The sequence below is a fragment of the Malania oleifera genome, chromosome 2 (assembly GCF_029873635.1).
Source record: "Malania oleifera isolate guangnan ecotype guangnan chromosome 2, ASM2987363v1, whole genome shotgun sequence".
NCBI classification, from domain to species: domain Eukaryota; kingdom Viridiplantae; phylum Streptophyta; class Magnoliopsida; order Santalales; family Ximeniaceae; genus Malania; species Malania oleifera.
The window spans coordinates 20,057,579-20,078,634 of record NC_080418.1 but is presented as its reverse complement, the minus strand read 5'-3'; positions in this window follow the sequence as shown (position 1 = coordinate 20,078,634).

Below are 21,056 nucleotides of genomic sequence, written 5' to 3'. Positions count from 1 at the left end.
ACAAGTTGTGGTCCCAATCAATCATATATATAATTTACAATAAAACATAACAATTTGTGCAATTCCAATAATTTCTTAATTGTAATCATGCAATATTTCATGCATTTTTCTTTTCTGCCAGTCAGTGGTGTTAATTGGCACAAACGCTCTCGGTTCAACCCTTCTTACATATAGAGCTCAGTGATTAACAGGCATCTGTTTTTCAAACTTTCAAATAATAGAATGGATTCCAGTTCTCACAGTTCATTCACAAATATAACAATTTAGTATGTTCCAATTCATATCATATGTCACGCTCGTTTCGTCAAAAACCACTATAAACAATATATATAATTCGAGAAATACCATTTGGACCGCAAATAGGGGTATCAAGCAGTTCTTACCTTAGTTTAAAAACAATTTAAGTGGTTTTGGAATGTTTGGAGTTCATAAACCAAAACCCCTATTTTTGCCAAAAATTGTAAAACCGTAAAATTGTAAGAAACAACATTTATACCCAGTAAAACTTTGTAGATAAGCAGTCAAAATGTGCATAAAGGCATAAGCCATCTTTCTAGCGGTTCATTTTTCTAAAAATACTGATGTAAAAAAATCCCCTTACCTTTATCCCAAACCTGAAATACGAACTATACAACTCCAAAACAACGAACCGGGTTCCCAAAACCTAAAAACCAAAGAACAATACTTCAATATTATTCGTTCTACTACAGATCTACCGAAAAGAAAACGAATTTAGATCCTTACCTCAATTTTAGGGACAATCCCGAAAATCCTCAAAACGATTATTTGATCTGCTATAACTGTAGAGTTTCCTCCCTGAATCCACACAGAAACCTTTGATCGTCGAAATAGATGACGAACGACGAAGGATTGTAGAGAGAGAGAGAGAGAGAGAACTCGCCGGTTCTAGAGAGAGAGAGAGAGAGAGAACTTTTGGGTTTTCTTCACCCTTAAGCAACCAAAAATGATATTTATAGGGCCTTTAACCAAGTCAACTTCATCGACGAAGCGGCGCCCTCGTCGATAAACCTACCAGGCAGTTCATGGATGAAGCTCTACTCTCGTCGACGAACCCCATCCGGATATATTCTTTGGTTTCGCTCGGTATCTCTTCATCGATGACGCTCTGAATTTCGGCGACGAACAGCTGAAGAGACTTCATCGATGAACATACTGCCTTCGTCGACGAACTCTGCTGTAATTCCCTTTTTATCCTTTTCTCTATTTAATTTCCTTATTTTATGGGTTCGAGTCGCTATAGTCTCCCCTCATTATAAGAATTTCGTCCTCGAAATTTGCTAATCGATACTACACATATTCCATACTTACAATTTAGTTCTACCGAAGAGTCGGCAGCCATCCACATAGCAGCTCTGACCTAAGTTTATTATCTACCCTCACTTATGGCGGAGGAATACCGTGGTTACAATGTAAAGTTTTGGGAGCTTACAATATACATACCAAACTCTCTTGAAGATCCTATCTACTTACTAAACATACTAACATACACACGTTCACTTACCTAACTAACTTAACTATCTCTGAACAATTGAGGATACTTCTGACATATCTCAGTTTTTAACTCCCATGAAGCTTCTTCCACTACATGGTTTCGCCACAATACCTTCACTAGCGGTGTTTCCTTAGTTCGTAACTGCTGAACTTTCCGATTTAATATCTGTATTGGTACCTTCTCATACGATAAAGCGTCGCTGATCTCTAGAGGTTCGTAACTCACCACGTGTGATGGATCTGACACGTACTTCCTCAACATTGACACATGGAACACGTCATGGACTCTAGATAGTGTTGGGGGGTAAAGCCACCCGATAAGCTACCGAACCTATCCTTTCCAAGGTCTCGAAAGACCCGATATATCGAGGAATTAACTTCCCTTTCTTTCGGAACCTCATCACTCCTTTCGTCAGAGCGATCTTCAGAAACACCATATCTTCTACCTCAAACTCCAGCTCTCGTCGGCGAGTATCAGCATAACTCTTCTGCCAACTCTGAGTTGTCTTGATTCTCTCCCTGATCAACTCAATCTTTACAGAGGCCTACTGAATCAGTTCTGGACCTAGTATCTGCCGCTCGCCTACCTGATCCTAGTACAGTGGAGATTGACACCGATGACATACAATGCCTCGTAAGGTGCCATCTCTATGCTAGCCTGGTAATTGTTGTTATATGCAAACTCAACAAGCCGTAGATACCATATCCAACTATCACCAAAATCCAGTACACAAGCCCGCAACATATCCTCCAGCGTTTGTATAGTCCTCTCAGATTACCTATCCGTTTGCGGGTGGAAAGATGTACTAAATGTGAGCTGCGATCCCAATGCATCATTTAGACTCTTCCAGAAATTAGACATAAAACGTGAATCTCGATCTAAAACAATAGAAAAAGGGATACCATGGAGTCGTACTATCTCCTACACGTACAACTCTGCCAGCCTATTTAAGGAATAACTAACTCTGATAGGAATGAAATGTGTAGTCTTTGTCAGTCGATCAACTACAACCAATATCACATTCTGCCCATGCACCACTACAAGTAATCCCATCACAAAATTCATTGAAATGTGTTCCCACTTGCACTTGGGGATGTCAAGTGGCTGAAGTGGTTTTGCTAGCCTCTAGTGCTCTACCTTGTCCTACTGACATGTCAGGCACTGCTCTATGAATCGAGTGATCTCTCTTTTCATGTCGGACCACCAGAAAGATTCCTTCAGATTCTGGTACATCTTCGTACTATCAGGATGTACGGTGTAGAGCGAATGATATGCCTCCTCTCGAATGACCCGTTTAATTCCAGTGTCATCTGGTACGCATACCGTGTTATGGAATCTCAAAATCCCATCACTAGAGATACTGAAATCCAATTTTAAACAAGTCTAGATTCCTTCCATAACCTCAAAAATCTCTGGATCCTCCTTCTGCATTGCTCGGATCCTTTCCTATAAGGTCGGCTGTACCACCATGCTAGTAAGAATAGCCTGATGATTTCCTTGCAGTACCTCCAAGCCCAACATTTCTAGGTCCATACAGATCTAATGCTGAACTCCCACTACTGAGACCAATGCATCAACGGACTTCCAACTCAGAGCATCAACTACCACATTTGTTTTTCCAGGGTGATAGCTAATGATACAATCGTAGTCCTTTATTAATTAAAGCCATCTACGCTGTCTCATGTTTAGCTCCTTTTGGGTGAAAATGTATTTCAAACTTTTGTGATAAGTAAAAATCTCACACCTTTCACCATATAGGTAATACCTCCAGATTTTCAATGCAAACACTACAACTGCCAATTCAATATCATGTGTTGGCTAGTTCTTCTCCTACTCTTTGAGTTGACGAAAAACATAAGCAATCACCCTGCCTTGCTGCATTAGAACACAACCAAGACCCTTCTTAGAGGTGTCACTGTAGATAACAATCCACCATCCCCAGATGGAATGGTTAGAACTGGAGTAGTAACTACTCGCCGTTTCAGCTCCTGGAAACTCAGCTCACACTCATAAGTCCAATTGTACCTCACGTTCTTCCTCCTCGTGAGTCGCGTCAAATAGCCTGCTAAACTGGAGAACCCTTTTACGAATCGTCGGTAGTAACCTGTAAGACCCAGAAAACTTCTGACCTCTTAAACATTCTTCAGTCTCACCTAGTCTACTACTGCCTCTATCTTACTCGGATCCACTGATACTCCTTCTTTGGACACTACGTGCCTTAGAAATGCAATCTGTTCCAGCTAAAACTCGCATTTCTTAAGTTTAGAAAATAACTTCTTCTCCCTAAGCATTTGCAGTACCAATATTAGATAAACTTCATGTTCTGCAGCACTCCTAGAATACACTAAGATGTCTTCTATAAATACCACGATGAACTGGTTAAGTATTCTTCAAAGACCTAGTTCATCAAATCCATAAATGATGCAGGCGCATTAGTCAAGCCGAATGACATAACCATAAATTTGTAATGACCGTATTGAGTTCAAAAAGCTGTTTTTAGAACATCCTCCGTTTTCACCTTCAACATTGATACCCAGATCGTAGATTGATCTCAGAGAAAATCTGTGTACCCTGTAGCTAATCAAACATATCATCGATCTTGGGTAATGTGTATTTGTTCTTTATCGTTACCTTGTTAAGTTCTCTGTAGTCGATGCACATCCTCATCGACCTATCCTTCTTCTTCACAAATAGTACAGGTGCTCCCTAAGGAGAAAAATTCAGTCGAATGCACCCCTTATCTAGCAGTTCCTGGAACTGTTCTTTCAACTCTCTTAATTCAACTGGAGCCATACGATACGGAGCTTTTGACATTGGCGCCGTACCAGGAGCTAACTCTATAACGAATTCCACTTCACGGTCTGGAGGTAATCTTGACAAGTCCTTTGGAAACACGTTAGGGAACTCGTGTACTACAAGAATCGCCTCTAGCTTACGTTCTTTTGCCAATGTGTCTTTCACAAACGCTAGATACCCTTGGCATCCCTCCCTGAGCAATCTACCAGCCTGCAAAGCTGAAAGGATCCATGGTGCAGAATGCACACACGACCCTATAAACTTGAATTCTTGCTCCTCTAGAGGTCTAAACATCACTTCTTTCCTATGGTAGTCGATACTGGCATAACTGGAAGACAACTCGTCCATCCCTAGGATGATATCAAAGCCATACATGTCAAATACTATAAGGCTAACTGGTTGTACCCTTCCTTAGATCACTATTGGAAAATCACGGATTACTTTACTGCATACAATTGTCGACCCCGATGGCGTAGCCACTACTAGTTCATAACCCAACTGTTGCATCTCTAATCCACACAATTTAACAAATCCCCAGGAGATAAAGGAATACGTTGCTCCCGAGTCAAATAATATAACAACTTTATTGGAAAGCATGTAAATATTACCTGTTACCACATCTCCAGCATTTTCTGCATCACTTAGAGTCAAAGAGTACACCCTAGCCTGGGCAGTACCCCCTTGCTGTCCATCTCGTGGAGCCTGCGCACCACCTCTGAAAGGCTGCTATGGAGTTTCACCGTACCTCGGCAGATTACAATCCCTCACCTGATGCCCCATCTTGCCACATCGTAAACAAGCCCCCATAGCCCTCTAACACTACCCTGTGTGAGGTTTCCCACACGTAGAACAAACAGAAGTGGACGTGGTTCTCTGAGAAGCACCATTACGGTTCTTCTTCTTCTAGTTGCCCTGGTTTGCCCCTCCATAAGAATTGGAAGGCGCAGGTCTCTTCTTCGAGATTTGAACCCTGACATCCTCCTGCAGATTCTCCTCTACTATGGTGGCTTTGTCAACCAGAGTAACAAAGTGTTGCATATGCTAGATAGTCGTCTGCCTACGAATCTCCTTCCTTAGACCCCTCTGAAATTTCAAGGCCTTTATTGCCTCATTCGGAACCATGAATGGAGCAAATCGGGATAGCTCTTGAAAACTGGCAGCGTATTGCTAAACTATCAGCTGCCCCTGCTCCAGACTTATAAACTCCTCCATCTTTGCATTCCTAACCATGAATGGAAAATACCGTTCAAAGAATAACTCTTTGAAACGGGCCTACGATAACGCCACTGGAATGAATCGATGCTCTTCAAGCGTCTTAACTGACTTCCACCATCTCTTCACTTCGCCCGACAACTTGAACGTTGCGAAGGCTTCTTTCTGCTTCTTGGTGCAGATCAGGATGTCCAGAATCTTATTAATCTCCCTGATCCAATTCTTAGCTCGAATTGGGTCTGCACTTCTTATGAAAATAGGAGGCTTCAGTCAGGTGAATTGGTCGATAGAACAACCCAACTCAGCCGCAGGACGATCCTGCCCCCTATTCGTCCGAACCACCTCAACCATCAACTGTTGAGCGAAGTCTCGTAGAACATTCGTGGAATTGCTGCCCGCCTCAGGGCAGCTCCCTCACTGCTACTGCCTCCAACATTGGCAGTATTATCCCTGGATTCCATCTTGAAAAGCAATTGAGAAAACCAATTAGAAACTTAACCAACTAATACTGCAACACTATAAACTCACTTCCTATAATAACATTCCTAGTACTGACGTACCCTAATGACTCACATGCTCCTTCTGACTCGAGTTCTGCCCTTCTACTTAGAAACAAAACCACCAATAGATTGCTGTGATTTTCTGAACCTTTCGAATAATCCAGAAAAGCACAAAAGTTTGTCAATGTATTTATGTCTCCAGGTATAATAAGCAAAACACAAGGTCTTATCCTCTTCCTATACTCTAGTATATCCTAGAATACATAACCTAGTAACCTAAGCTCTGAGTATACCCCTAAACAGGCAGTATGAATCACATCACACTTCCGACTAGTTAAGGGCTCTGATACCATACTGTAATGCCCTAGTCCTTTAAACGAACCCAGAGTGCTACTACACACACGTTATATCTGTATCTAATAATCATACATAACAACCTGCCCTAAACAGGGACAAACAGGTGTATCTCATACATATCTGTATTCATGTATAGAGGAAAACATAAACATTCTTACGGGGTTCTATTAAACATATACCAGAATTCTATCTATATTTTTCAGTGCATAAGATCCATGCTTAAAACATAAACTATATTACATCCCCTTATTCAACCAGGCTAACAACCTAGTAGTGATACAAAAACTTACGTTAGCTAACAAGACTCTACGCTCCAAAGTCCCTCTAGGAGAAGTAGGACCGACGTCCTGTAGGACCTAAAAACAAAGGTTGTAAGATTGAGGTGAGACACTTCTCAGTAAGGTGGAAGATATTACATCAGCACATGACTACATGAGTTTGTTCCAATTAAAAACAGTTGTACATTATCACATTCACAGTACAGTAATATAAGAGGTATGTAAACATAATACAACATCATTACAGGCGAGAGTCCTTGAGGTTAGGGTAGGGTACAGACCCATACACTGTACGGTTCCCTCCACACGGTACTCAACCCTGTGACTTAGCCTATTTCAGTTTTTTAAATCATGCATATGAAAATTTAGGACAATGACCAGCTTTGGAACTTTCAGAATATGCCTAATTACCCTGTTGCACGGGTTGTGCACTGATAACTCTGACAGAGCTCTGTTCGTGCAAACACTGTCAAGTATCACAGATATAGTCCGACTACCTCACCTGGTCCATTATTTCACCAGTGGCCCCATACAATCCTGCAAGCTGATTATCTTGATACCCACACTGATTCACATTTGTGGTTGCATTGTACCTCAGTTAGCAACGGAACTGCGCCTCAAGCTATTTAAAGCTTTATATAACCTAGAGTGTCTTTCAACTCCTTTGGAGTGTCTTTCAACTCCTTCGGAGTGTCTTTCAACTCCTTCGGAATGTCTTTCAACTTCTTTAGTCACAAGTTGTGGTCCCAATCAATCATATATATAATTTACAATAAAACATAACAATTTGTGTAATTCTAATAATTTCTGAATCGTAATCATGCAATATTTCATGCATTTTTCTTTTCTGCCAATCAATGGTGTTAACTGGCACAAACGCTCTCAATTCAACCCTTCTTACATATAGAGCTCAGTGATTAACCAACACCTATTTTTCACACTTTCAGATAACATAATGGATTCCAGTTCTCACAGTTCATTCACAAGTATAACAATTTAGTATGTTCCAGTTCACATCACATGTCATGCTCGTTTTGTCAAACATTGCTATAAACAATATATATAATTCAAGAAATACCATTTGGACCGCAAACAGGGGTATCAAGCAGTTCTTACCTTAGTTTAAAAACAATTTAAGTGGTTTTGGAAGTTTGGAGTTCATAAACCAAAACCCCTATTTTTGCCAAAAATTGTAAAATCGTAAAATCGTAAGAAACAACATTTATACCTGGTAAAACTTTGCAGATAAGCAGTCAAAATGTGCATAAAGGCATAAGCCATCTTTCGAGCGGTTCAGTTTTCTAAAAATACTGATGTGAAAAAATCCCCTTACCTTTATCCCAAACCTGAAATACGAACTATACGGCTCCAAAACAACGAGCCGGGTTCCCAAAACCTAAAAACCAAAGAACAATACTTCAATATTATTTGATCTACTACAGATCTACTAGAAAGAAAATGAATTTAGATCCTTACCTCGATTTTAAGGACAAGCCTGAAAATTTTCAAAATGTTGATCTGATCCGCTATAATTGTAAAGTTTCCTCCCCTTATCCACGCAGAAACCTTCAATCATTGAAATAGGCGACGAATGGCGAAGGATCGTAGAGAGAGAGAGAGAGAGAGAGAGAGAGAGAGAGAGAGAGAGAGAACTTTTGGGTTTTCTTCACCGTTAAGCAACCAAAAATGATATTTATAGGGCCTTTGACCGAGTCAACTTCATCAACGAAGCGGCACCCTCGTTGACGAACTCGTCAAGTAGTTCGTGGACGAAGCTCTACCCTCGTCAACGAACCCCATCCAGATATTTTCTTTGGTTTCGCTCTGTATCTCTTCATCGACGATGCTTTGAATTTAGGTGACGAAGAGTTGAAGGGATTTTGTCGATGAATATACTGCCTTCGTCGATGAACCTTGCTGTAATTCCCTTTTTACCCTTTTCTCTATTTAATTTCCTTCTTTTACGGGTTCAGGTCTCTACAACCGCACCTACTTTTTGTTTTCCCATATTTTCTCAACAATATTCTTGACATAAGAATAAGGAGAGGGTTTGCCAATAAATATGCCAATCAAAGCTTCACTCCATTTTTCAGTTCCTATTTTGAAGATTTCTTCCGAAGTACAAACTTTAATTCTCCTATTAGAATTGACACATTTATTGTATAGAAGCTCATTGTCCCTTGATTTTTCAAATAAGCTACTCCGTAAGAATACTTTAGATTTACCTTTGTCCTCTCAATATTTCCTTTATTGTGATTTCTTTATCTCCCATAGATTGATTCCAACACAATTGCTCATATCCTCAATTGAATTTCCAAGATCATGTTCCATTTCTACATCTTTCATGTGAGAATCAAACACATAGATGCGAGGTTTCACAGGATTTGGGAATTGGTTTCTTCAGGTGAACTTGTGCTTGAGAAAGTTCACACTTTTGAGAATGCAACAGAAAAAACCTGTTTCCATGAATAAGTTCAAACATTGCTTGGATTTACTTAATGTCTTCAGTTGCTAGATGGGAGGCGGTCCCAACCTATTGTCCTAGGTGGAGTAATAGGTCATGTTTTCAATTTTATCCTAAGGGGTGTATATTCGTCAAGGTGGAGATTGTTGTAATATGTGGCTCATATGTTGAGTGGAACGCATGTACAAAGAAAACATGGTGTAAAACATAGAAGTTGGTGTACAAGAAACAATCGACGGTTTTAGAGAGTTGCATCATCAATTTGCTCTTAGGATTAAACCATCAACGATTTATGTGAAACCACTGACGGTTTTGCTCGATGGTTTCATATTCAGAAGAAAATAGTTAACTACTTTATCGACTGCTTGGTCTCGACATTAAACCGTCGATGGTATGTCTAAAACTGTCGATGATTTGGCTCGATAACACAGTGCTGGTTTTTGAATTTTGAATTGGGAAGTTTTAAATGTTGAATTTTAGGGGTTAAACCTCTAGGAGGGTTATATATACATGTTGTATGTGATGACCCAAAAATATATATATATGATTAAAGTACAATAATAATAAAATAATAAAAATAGTCATTAAGTTAATATCAATACAGAAGTGTTTTTCTGTAGGATCCTTGATTCCATGTTTGATGCCTAAGAAAGACCTTGTCTTAGCGAGTGCTCAGAGACCATTGCGGCTCAGTCGCTCCCTGGAGGTCGGCCTGGTCAAAATGGAATTTCATAGGATAAACAGGATAGACACTATTTGTATACGTAAATAAGTATATATACATAAAATAGTGTTTTGACAGACATAATTTGTAGAAATACATAATAAGATGATAATAACATAGGTATCATATGTGGGGCCCACAAGACTATGTGGGGTCCACATGAGTCCCGGAGCCACAAGACACTGTTTATATACGTAAATGAGTACATAAAACAATGTTTTAACTGATATAATTTGAAGAAATATATGATAAAATAATAATAATATAGGTATCCTATGCGGGGCCCACAAGACTGTGTGGGGCCCACATGAGTCCCGAAACCGTATGAAGGTTTTCACAAGTCTCAAAACTATGCAGGATGCATAAAATCGTATAAGAGTTATTGGAATTACGTACGATCCATTTGGGTCTCGAAATTGTGTGGGGCCCACAAGACTACATGGGGCCCACAAGACCATGTGGGGCCCACATGAGTTTTTAAAATTTAAATTTAATTCTTGTTCAAAAATAAAATAAAATAAAATAAATACTAAATATAGTTTAAAATTAATAACAATGATAATAATAATGATTAAGAAAAATAATAAAATAATTAGTTAGGTAATGGATTAATTATAAGGTAAGTAATTAATTAAAAATTTATTTAGTGAGAATGGTGGCAAGCACTCCCAAATGGCCTCCACTCAAGTTTAAAATTAATAACAATGATAATAATAATGATAATAATGATTAAGAAAAATAATAAAATAATAAAATAATTAGTTAGGTAATGGATTAATTAATTAGGTAAGTAATTAATTAAAAATTTATTTAGTGGGAATGGTGGCAAGCACTCCCAAATAGCCTCCACTCAACCCATCCCTTGCCCATTCTTTAATTTTTAAAATTTTAATTTCACCCATCTCCCCACACTTTTATAAATTCTATTTCTTCCCCAAAATTTTCCTATAAATAGGGAGCTCTCAACCTTCATTTTTCACAACAATTTTCCAAGGAAGAGAAGGATTAGTGAGTGAAAGAATTTGTGGTGGAGAGAGAATTTTTGAATAAATTCTTAATCACCCACTTTTTCCGATCTCATTTCTTAAAGATAATTATTGTGTTCGTAGCACACAGTAAAAGAAGAAGGTAAGTAAATTTGATTATGTTAGTATTTTTATTCAACATTTATACCCGAGTTTATTTGTAAGTAAATTTGATTATGTTAGTATTTTTATTCAAAATTTATACCCGAGTTTATTTGTAAGTAAATTTTGATTATGTTAGTTTCTTTTTATTTTAAATTCATACCCGAGTTTATTTTGTACGTAAATTTTAATTATGTAAATTAGTTCCACAAAATTTTCATGAGTTTATTTTCACGCATATTTAATTATACCAGTTCTATCTTTAATATACTTGCATCTATTTTTGGGTTAAGAAATGTTCCAATCCCCTCGGGTAAATTTTTAGCATTTCTTTCTATTCAAAAATAAAATTATATATATATTTTTAACACAAAAATTGTGTGGCATGAGTTTATTTCTACGTTACATTTTTTTATGTAAATATGAGTAAAGATGAGATTTTCACGATATTATTTTAAATTGCATAAATGATAATAAGATGATTTTCAAACCCCTTATGGCAACGAAAGTTCAAAGTTACAGATGCTCGGTACCGCAGCTTAAAGTTTATACGGATCAGAGTGCACCCACACTGTTTACAGAGTGGTTATTTATGTTAGTGGATTTCTCCTGAGTGCACACCTGGTTTAAGTCCAGGACTTAATAAGGAAAATCTCACTTAAAGTTTACGTACGTTGATTTAGTTTGGTCGGCCAGCCAGCTAAGTCCAGTCTTCGGACCGCACAACCCAGTCATGGGGGTAAACATGACTTATGGCAAAAAGGCCTAAGGGTGGTTTTTATAATATATGTTTATACATATTTAATTACGTATACAAGTTACTGATGATTTGAAGGAAAAGTATAAGTTTACGTGAAAAGGATCATTCTGGTGCTTAAATGACGATCTAAGGAAAACGTATAAGGAAAAGTATATGTATGTTTATCATTAAATGTTTTTACAGTTTTAAAGTTAAAAGTTTAATTTAGCAGTTATAATATATGATTATAAAAATTTACTGTTGAAATTGATGACAAAAGTTTTATGCAGAAATTTTTAAATTTATATTTATTCTAAAAGCAGTCTTGAAGTTATATTATTAAATATTGTTTTACGAAATTCTTTAAAAGCTCATTTTAGCCACACACTAATAATAATCTTATTTACTTACTGAGCGTCGTCTCACCCCAATCATATTTTATTTCAGATAACTCTGAAGGACATGTCGGAAATCAGGCTTAGCAAGCATGCGGGTGGGGATTAGAAAAATAAAGATTAATTAGAAATATAGTATGATTTCAGATATTTACGTTTGTGTAATTTTCTTCTTTTGAAATAAGTGATTGTAACATGAATAATTAGCGCTCTGGTTTAATAAGAATCGAGTTTATTTGCTTCCGCTGTAAATCAGTAGTAAAGAGTTAATATCCCAGGCCCCTCGGGGTCGGGGTGTTACATTGTATGTTGTAACTTCTTATCTTTTGACAAAAGATAGTGAAAAATCATTGTTGCTTGCTCCTGTGGATGTAAGCATTACCGAACCATGTAATTCTTTGTGTCATTATTTTATTGCTTTCATATAATTTGTGTGATTGTGATTTTCTATATATTTCAATATTATTGGTTGTTGCATTGTAAGATTATTTGTTTCCACTGTGCATTCATTTGCACAACAAATAAGCTACTTTATAAGAACACTTTACATTTACATTGGTCCTATGAATCTTTCCTTTCCTGTGATTTCTTTATCTCTCGAAAATTGATTCCAACAAAATTGCTCATATCCTTGATTGAATTTCCAAGATCTTGTTCCATTTCTGCATCTTTCCCTTCTGCAACTTGCCTTCCTTGTGATTTTTGCACCTTTCACAACTTCATATTAGGTGGTTTGCTAATTCTTTCAATCAATTTTCCAAAATCATATAACGTTATATATTAATACACTAAAATTTACATATAGGTATTGTTAAAAAATATGTTTATTTATTTATTGTGACTTTTATCATAGTCATTGGATGGTCTCTAAATCCAACGGTTGTGTGGTGTCATATATATGTTTGTACGTCATGAGAAAAAGAGTGAATTGCTTGTCATTTTGTGCAATGAGAGCTAAAAGGGGTTCTCTCTAGGAAGATTTTTTCTTCACTAGTTTGACAGGTGAAGGGCAGTACAGGGGATTTGGAATCGGGGAGAGTCTAATCAGATCTTGTACTGCCATCGTTTCATAGTGGATTTTTCTCTAGGTGCATGCTTCGTGGACGTAGGCAATCTTGCCGAACTACGTAAAATCTCTCGTCTACATTTTTCTTGTGAATGTTCTTTGTGCTATTTATTTTGTTGATCGGAAGATTAAAATCGCTGCGTATCAACAAGTGGTATCAGAGATCCGGATCGAGCGGAATGGGTTGGACCCAACAACCGAATCGAGGCGCGGATCCTCCCCATGGAGCACTGATGTCATGCTGACATCATCTTGATAGGTGCTGACATCAGAGGAGAGGGAAAAAAAGGGAGAAAGAAATTTTTATTTTTTATTTTTAAATGGCGAGTACTTCGACGACCAAGTTTGAGGTGGAGCCTTTTAATGGAAAAAATAATTTCATTTTGTTGCAGAGCATTGTGAAGAATGTGTTGGTCCAACAGGGACTTATTAAAGCATTGTATAAGAAAGACAAGAAGCCAGAGATCATGTCAGATGATCAGTGGGAGGAGCTGGAAATGAAAGCGGTAAGTACCATTCGCTTAAGTTAGCTCCAGAAATTAAATATAGTGTGTTGAATGAAACATCACCAGCTGAGCTTTTGAAAAAAATTGGAGAATATTTATATGTCCAAGTCCTTAGTTAATAGACTGTATTTGAAGAAACGGTTGTATCAGTTGAGGATGACTGAGGGCACAGAAGTCAGGGACCACATTAATTATTTCAATAAAATAATCATAGTTGCTAAGTATTGAGGTAAAAATTGATGTTGTATTCACTTCCCAGTTCACTTGATACTTTGAAAACCACACTATTGCTAGGTAAGGAGACTCTTACAGTTGATAAGGTGACTACTGTCATTCTAGAGAGTGATAATTTTCACAAACTAGATTATCCAGGATATGGAGAAGAGTTGGTGGCTAGGGGTGAGTCTAGCCAACAGCGGGGCAGGAGTTCTAGCAGAGGCAATTGGAATCGAGGGAAATCTCGATCCAAGTTCCAGGGATAAGAATGGGAACTAGATGAGTGGTGGTTTTTATTGTGAGAAAGAAGGACATATGAAGAAGGACTGTCTAAAGAGGAAAAGAAATTTAGAGGAAAAAAACAGGAAGAAGACTGAGCAAGCTACCGTAGTGGAAAGCAGTTCATTAGTTTTTTATGAGGAACTTTTGGCTGTTACTATAGGATCCAGTACTTAGCCGATACCTGGACTTTGGATTCGGTGTGCTCATATCATATGTGTCCATACAGGGATTGTTTTGAGTCCTATGAACCAATCTCTGGAGGGACGATGTTGATGGGTAATGATATTTCCTATGGTATTCTTGGTATTGGAACGGTTAGAATCAAGATGTTTGATGGTGTGGTTAGAACCATCAGGGATGTACGGCATGTTCCAAATCTAAAAAAGAATCTGATTTCCTTGGGCTCTTTGGACAATAATGGTTTCTCTTTTTCAGCTACGGATGGTGTGCTGAAAGTGGCTAGAGGTTCACTGGTAGTAATGAAGGGTCATTTGAGGAACAATTTGTATACTTTGGTGGGTAGCACAGTGACAGGTGGAGCTGCAGCTAGTACCTCTTCAGATACAAATATGAATGATACTACTCTGTGGCATATGAGGCTGGGTCACATGAGTGAGCATGGTTTGCAGGAGCTGCACAGGCAGAACTTACTAAGGGGTAATACTTGTTCTAAGCTTAAGTTCTGTAAATACTGTTTGTTTGGTAAACAACGCAGGGTGAGTTTCAAAACAGGAAAGCACACAAGCAAAGAGGTGCTGGAGTACATTCATTTAGATGTATGAGGTCCAGTACAGGTATAGTCTCACAGTGGCGCTATTTATTTTGTCTCATTTATTGATGACTTTTCTAGAAAAGTCTGGGTGTATTTTATGAAGCACATGAGTGAGGTATTCAATAAGTACAGGGAATAAAACTCAGGTAGAGAAACAAAGATGGAAACATGTGAAGTTTCTGAGATCTGACAATGGACTGGAGTACAAAAAGAACCAGTTAATTGACTTCTGTAAGGAAGAGGGGATCACTAGGCACTATACAGTTCCACATGGGCTACAGCAAAATAGGGTGGCTGAAAGGATGAACAGAACATTACTAGAGAGGGCAAGATGTATGAGGATTGAGGCTAATCTTCCTAAGTCATTCTGGACAAAAGTAATGAGTATGGCATGCTACCTGGTAAACAGGTCTCCTTCTGCAGCTATTGATGCAAAGATTCCTGAGGAGGTATGGACAGGTAAGCCAGTAGATTACACTATGTTGAGAATATTTGGTTGTCCATCGTATGTGTATGTGCAGGAACAGGAAGGATCAAAGTTGGACTCTAAGTCCAAACCGTGCGTATTTCTTGGTTTCCAAGAAGGAGTGAAGGGATACCAGTTGTGGGACCCTATGGCACGGAAGGTGGTCATTAGCAGGGATGTGGTCTTCGATAAGGAAACCATGTTGAAGGAGAATGCTGATAAGAAGGTGGAGTCTGATTCAGCGGGAGCACCTATTCAGGTGGAGCTGGATAGTATTTAGAATTCAGGTATGGGTAATACTCAAACTACTGTTGTTGATTCTATTGCACAAGATACAGTGAGATAGGCTACAGTTCCTTAGGAAATTTCTTAGACAGGTGATAGACATGAGCTTACAGGGCTAACCACCGGTAGAGAAAGGAGGAATGTTAAGCCTCTAGTCAGGTATGTGTTTAAGGACTTTGTTGCATTTGCTCTGATTACTAGTAGTGGAGATCCTTCTAATTTTCAGAAAGCAGTTTAGAGTTCTGAACGAGATAGTTGCCTTGGAGCCATGGTTGAGGAGATGGAGTCTCTTCATAAGAATAACACTTGGGTGTTGGTTCAGAAGTCCAAGGACAGGAAGCTGATTGGTTGTAAGTGGGTTTTCAGAAAGAATGAACCTACTTTAGAATCAGAAGGAATAATATATAAGGCCATGTTAGTAGCAAAAGGATACAAACAAGAAGAATGTATAGATTATAATAAAAATCTTTTCTCCTGTTGTTAAGCATGCTTCCATTAAATCCTTGTTAGCGTTGGTTACCATGCATGATTTAGATCTAGAACAGATGGATGTAAAGATAGCTTTCCTTTATGGTGAGTTGGAGGAAGATATCTTTATGGAGCAACTGAAGGGGTTTGTGGGACAAGATAAAGAACACCTGGTATGTAAGTTGAACAGGTCTCTTTATGGTTTAAAGCAATCCCCTAGGCAATGGTATAAGAGGTTTGATTTTTATATGTTGAGGATTGGGTATGTTAGAAGCAGTTATGACAGTTGTGTTTACTTCAGATTGCTTAACAGTGGTGTATAAATGATCCTTATGCTATATGTGGATGACATGTTGATTGCCTCTAATAGTACTGATGAGTTGAATGTGTTGAAAGTTAGGTTACAAGATGAGTTTGAGATGAAGGATCTTAGTGCAGTTAAAAGGATCCTTGGCATTGAAATCAGGAGGGACATACAACAGAAAAAACTGTGGTTGTCACAGGGTAAGTATATTGAGAAGGTGTTGGAAATATATATGGATAAGGTTAAACCGGTAAGTACACCTCTAGCTGCTTATTTTTAGTTGTTTGCTAAACTGTGTCCTTCTACTGATGAGGATAAGTTGGATATGACTAGTGTACCTTATGCCAGTGCAGTAGGGAGTTTGATGTATGCTATGGTGTGTAGTAGACCGGACTTGTCATATGCAGTTAGTTTGGTAAGCAAATATATGGCTAATCCAAGTAAAATGCATTGAAATGCAGTGAAATGGATTTTCAAATATTTGCGTTGCACTTTTGATTATGGTATCTTGTTTGAAAGAACTGATGATTGTAATGTTCAGGGTTGTGTGGAGTCTGATTATGCAGGTGATTTGGATAAGAGGAAGTCTACTTCTGGCTTCATTTTTTCCATGGCTAGTGGTTCCATTAGTTGGAAGGCTATGTTGCAACCTATTACAGCTTTGTCTACTACAAAAGTTGAATATATAGCTTTGGCAGAGGCAGGTAAGGAGGCTTTGTGGTTAACTGGACTGATTCAGGAACTTGGTGTTACGCTAAATAGCTTACATGTATTCTGTGATTGTCAGAGTGCAATCCACTTGGCAAGGAATCAGGTCTACCACTCTTGCATGAAGCATATTGACGTGCGGTACTATGCAGTTAGAGATTGGGTTGAAAGTGGTAAGTTCTAGTTATTGAAGATCCACACAGATGGAAATGCTGCAATTATGTTCATGAAACCTGTTACATTAACTAAGTTCAAGCGTTGTTTGGACTTAGTTAATGTAGTCTCTTGTTGATTGTTGACAGAGCATCTTAAAGTGTGGATATGTAATGTTGTGTTTGGCTGTGATTAAAAGTCAAGGTGGAGATTGTTAAAAAATATGTTATTTATTTATTTATTGTGGCTTTTATCACAATTGTTGGATCGTCTCTAAATCTAATGGTTGTGTGGTGTCATATATATGTTTGTAAGTCATGTGAAAAAGAGTGAATTGCTTGTCATTTTGTGCAATGAGAGCTAGAGGGGGCTTTCTCTCTAGGAAGATTTTTTCTTTACTGGTTTGACAAGTGAAAGGGTGTACAGGGGATCTGGGATCGAGGAGAGTCTGATCAGATCTTGTACTATCATCATTTCATAGTTGATTTTTCTCCAAGTACACGCTTCGTGGACGTAGGCAATCTTACCGAACCGCGTAAAATCTCTCGTCTACATTTTTCTTGTGAATGTTCTTTGTGCTCTTTATTTTGTTGATTGGAAGATTAAAATCGCTGCGCCTCAACATATATTTTATTCAAAACAATTTATATTCTAATTATATATGGATCAATATAATTATCCTACAAAATATACAAATTATTTAAAAATTATTTATCCGAAGACGTAATAAAAAATATGTATAAATTTCAATTATATAACCTATAAATTACAAAAAATATCAAGTAATTATTAAATTACAAGTTTGTTAAAATTACAATTTTTCCACTGCCTAAAAATAGTAGTTGGAATTGTCGAACTGTCTAAGCATCTCCGTCATTTTTAGAAATCCATTTGAAGCCCTTTTTTTTTCAAATACATTATGTAAGCACTTCTTTTGAAAGTGCCAAGTTAGAGTAGGTAATAAGTGCCGCAAATAATTTTTTAAGGGTTGCTAAGAGTGTTTTAATTATAAGAAGCTAGTGTATTATAAGCTAATTAGAGCTTTTGACTTCTTCAAATATTGTATCTTGGACTAAGTTATCTAAGGAACATTATTACAAGGTTTTTATCTTTGGGTGTCATTTTCTATATATATATACACACACACACACACACACGCATGCACATGTGTGAATGTTAATAAATCGGGATGTTTGGTCGTCCTTCAAATGTATAATATGAGGAAAAGAACATTAATATTCTATTATGAAAGGTAAGTTATTTTAATTTTTGATAGTTTACGCTTATTTTATTTTATTTAGTTGCAACTTGTCTTTGACTTTGTCTCTTTTTTTAAAAAAACAAAAATTTAAAAATCTTTTATTATGAGTTCATCATTGATATCCTTCGGATTTTCAAAGATGTTGGTTTGTTTTTCTTTTCTAATGCGTCATGGATTTTCTAGAAGATGAAATAGAAATAAAAATGAGTTAAAGACAAAAAGAAAAATTTCGACACCTTAATTATTTTATTTATTTTATTTATTATTAAGTATTTTAATGCCTTAAAATAATATTTTTGTTTAAATGGTTTTAAATGGATCTCAAGTTCAACATAATAAAGAATATTGATTTTTAATTTTTGAACCAAAAAATAAAAATAAAAAGTGGTCATCCTTCGGACCTAATTTCTTTTCCCATTGGATATCTTTTCGTATTAAATAAAAAGTGATTCATCTCAAAATTAAAACTTGAAACATTCAACATTAAAGGTCTGTTTGAATCAAGAATTCTATGCAAAAAAGAAAAGGAAAGGAAAGAAAAATAAAGAGAAAACTCATTTTTTCTTAATTTTTTTCTTTATTAAATATTATAAAAAATGAAAATTTATTTTAATATGATTAAAAACTATGAAAAACTAAACATTAGTGATGTGTAAAATAAAAAATTTGTTTATAAATTTGATATATTATTTATTTATCATTTTTCTTGATAACCAAACAAGAAAATGAAAATTCCTTGATATTTTTATTTTCTTTTTTGTAATATTTTCTAAATATTAAATATGACCTAAAGTAAAATCTTTAAATATTAGAGTTGAGAGTAATTCTTATTATAATTAAATAAACTATTAAATAATGGTGTTGACCCCTATTGGTCATACTCGATTTTGATTATGACAAATAATTAGGCATTTAATGTTTATCAAATTTGTGTGTAGGTTCATATTTGTAAGATCACTTGATGACATAAGAAGACTTAAAAACTAAATGATCCAGAAGATTTATTCTTGTTGTAATTTACTTTATGCTCATTCAGGTCTATAATAGTAAGTTAGGAAAAGATCTGTAATAATCACTGCATATCATGCATGTATATGCAATAAGTTCAAAAGACCTTAGAAAGACCTTAGGTCCTTACACATACACATAAAATAGTGCCCAAAGTTACATATATTATCAGGAAAATTTATTGAAGTAAAACAGGACTTATAGGGTAAAATTAGTGGGGTTTTGGGAAACCGAATTATGGTGTTCAAAACACCTCGGCGACCAAACCATTGACCAGTCAGCAAGAAAATTTTGATATTTTTATTTTCTTTTTGTAATATTTTGTAAATTTTAAATAGGACCTAAAGTAAAATCTTTAAATATTAGAGTTGAGAGTAATTCTTATTATGATTGAATAAATTATTAAATAATGGTGTTGACCCTATTGGTCAATCGAACCATGATTATGACTTTTCCTACCAACTTGGCAGCCCAAACTTCACGTTCAAAAATGTCTCGGGCTACCGAAGTTTGAACTAGGCCACCGAACCTTGAACAGAATGGAAATCACCTTCGGTTAGCAAATCAAACTCACATGAGGCAACCGAACTTCAAAAATCAGCTTTTTCCATTGTGTCTGTTCGGGCGACTGAACCGTGATCAGGCGCCCGAAACTCTCAGATTGTTTTAATTTTTACCGCGATTAAGAAAGGTTAAATGGAGTTAATTTTCTTAAACCGTTTAAAAATAATTTTAATAATTATCCCTATGTCCCCATCGGTCAAAATTTAGCCATTCTCTATATATAGGGGTTCATTTACTTGGATTAGAAAATAATTAGCAAACTGATTAGAAAAAAAAATTTCTAAAAAATTTCCAAATCCTATTTTCTCATACTAAGCCCATACATTCAAATACTTCTATTCCTTTGAGATATCTAGCATTGTGAGTGTTTTATTCATCGAGTATTATTGTTAGAAACCCTCACATGTTCTTACGTATTTGATTTTTATTTGAGGGTCAAGCAAATATTTTTTTCCCTTGATTTTATATAGTAAATCTTTGGTTGAGAAAAAAAATTTGATAGTCTTGTAGGTCTTTGCACTATTATTGCAAGACTCATTAGGGCTTGTATTTTTGTGTGGAAAAATATTTTTGCAAACTTATATTTGAATATCTCCTTGTGCTTGATATTGAGAAAACTATTTTTGTGATATTCTAAATTTCCATTGGCTTAAATCTTTGAAACCCTAAATTGAGATTGAGATTTTGCCATTACTAAGTTTCAAAGACTTGTTTTGTAGATACACTCTTGTGCTTGATTTGAGGTAATCACTTTTTCGAGTATTGATTGCACATAGACACCATTGAGCTTATTGTTCTTACATGATTGGTGTGTTCTGATTATTACTGATAAAAATCTGCTTGATTTAGAAAAATTTTATTTATACACATCTTGTATTGAAATATTGGGTTA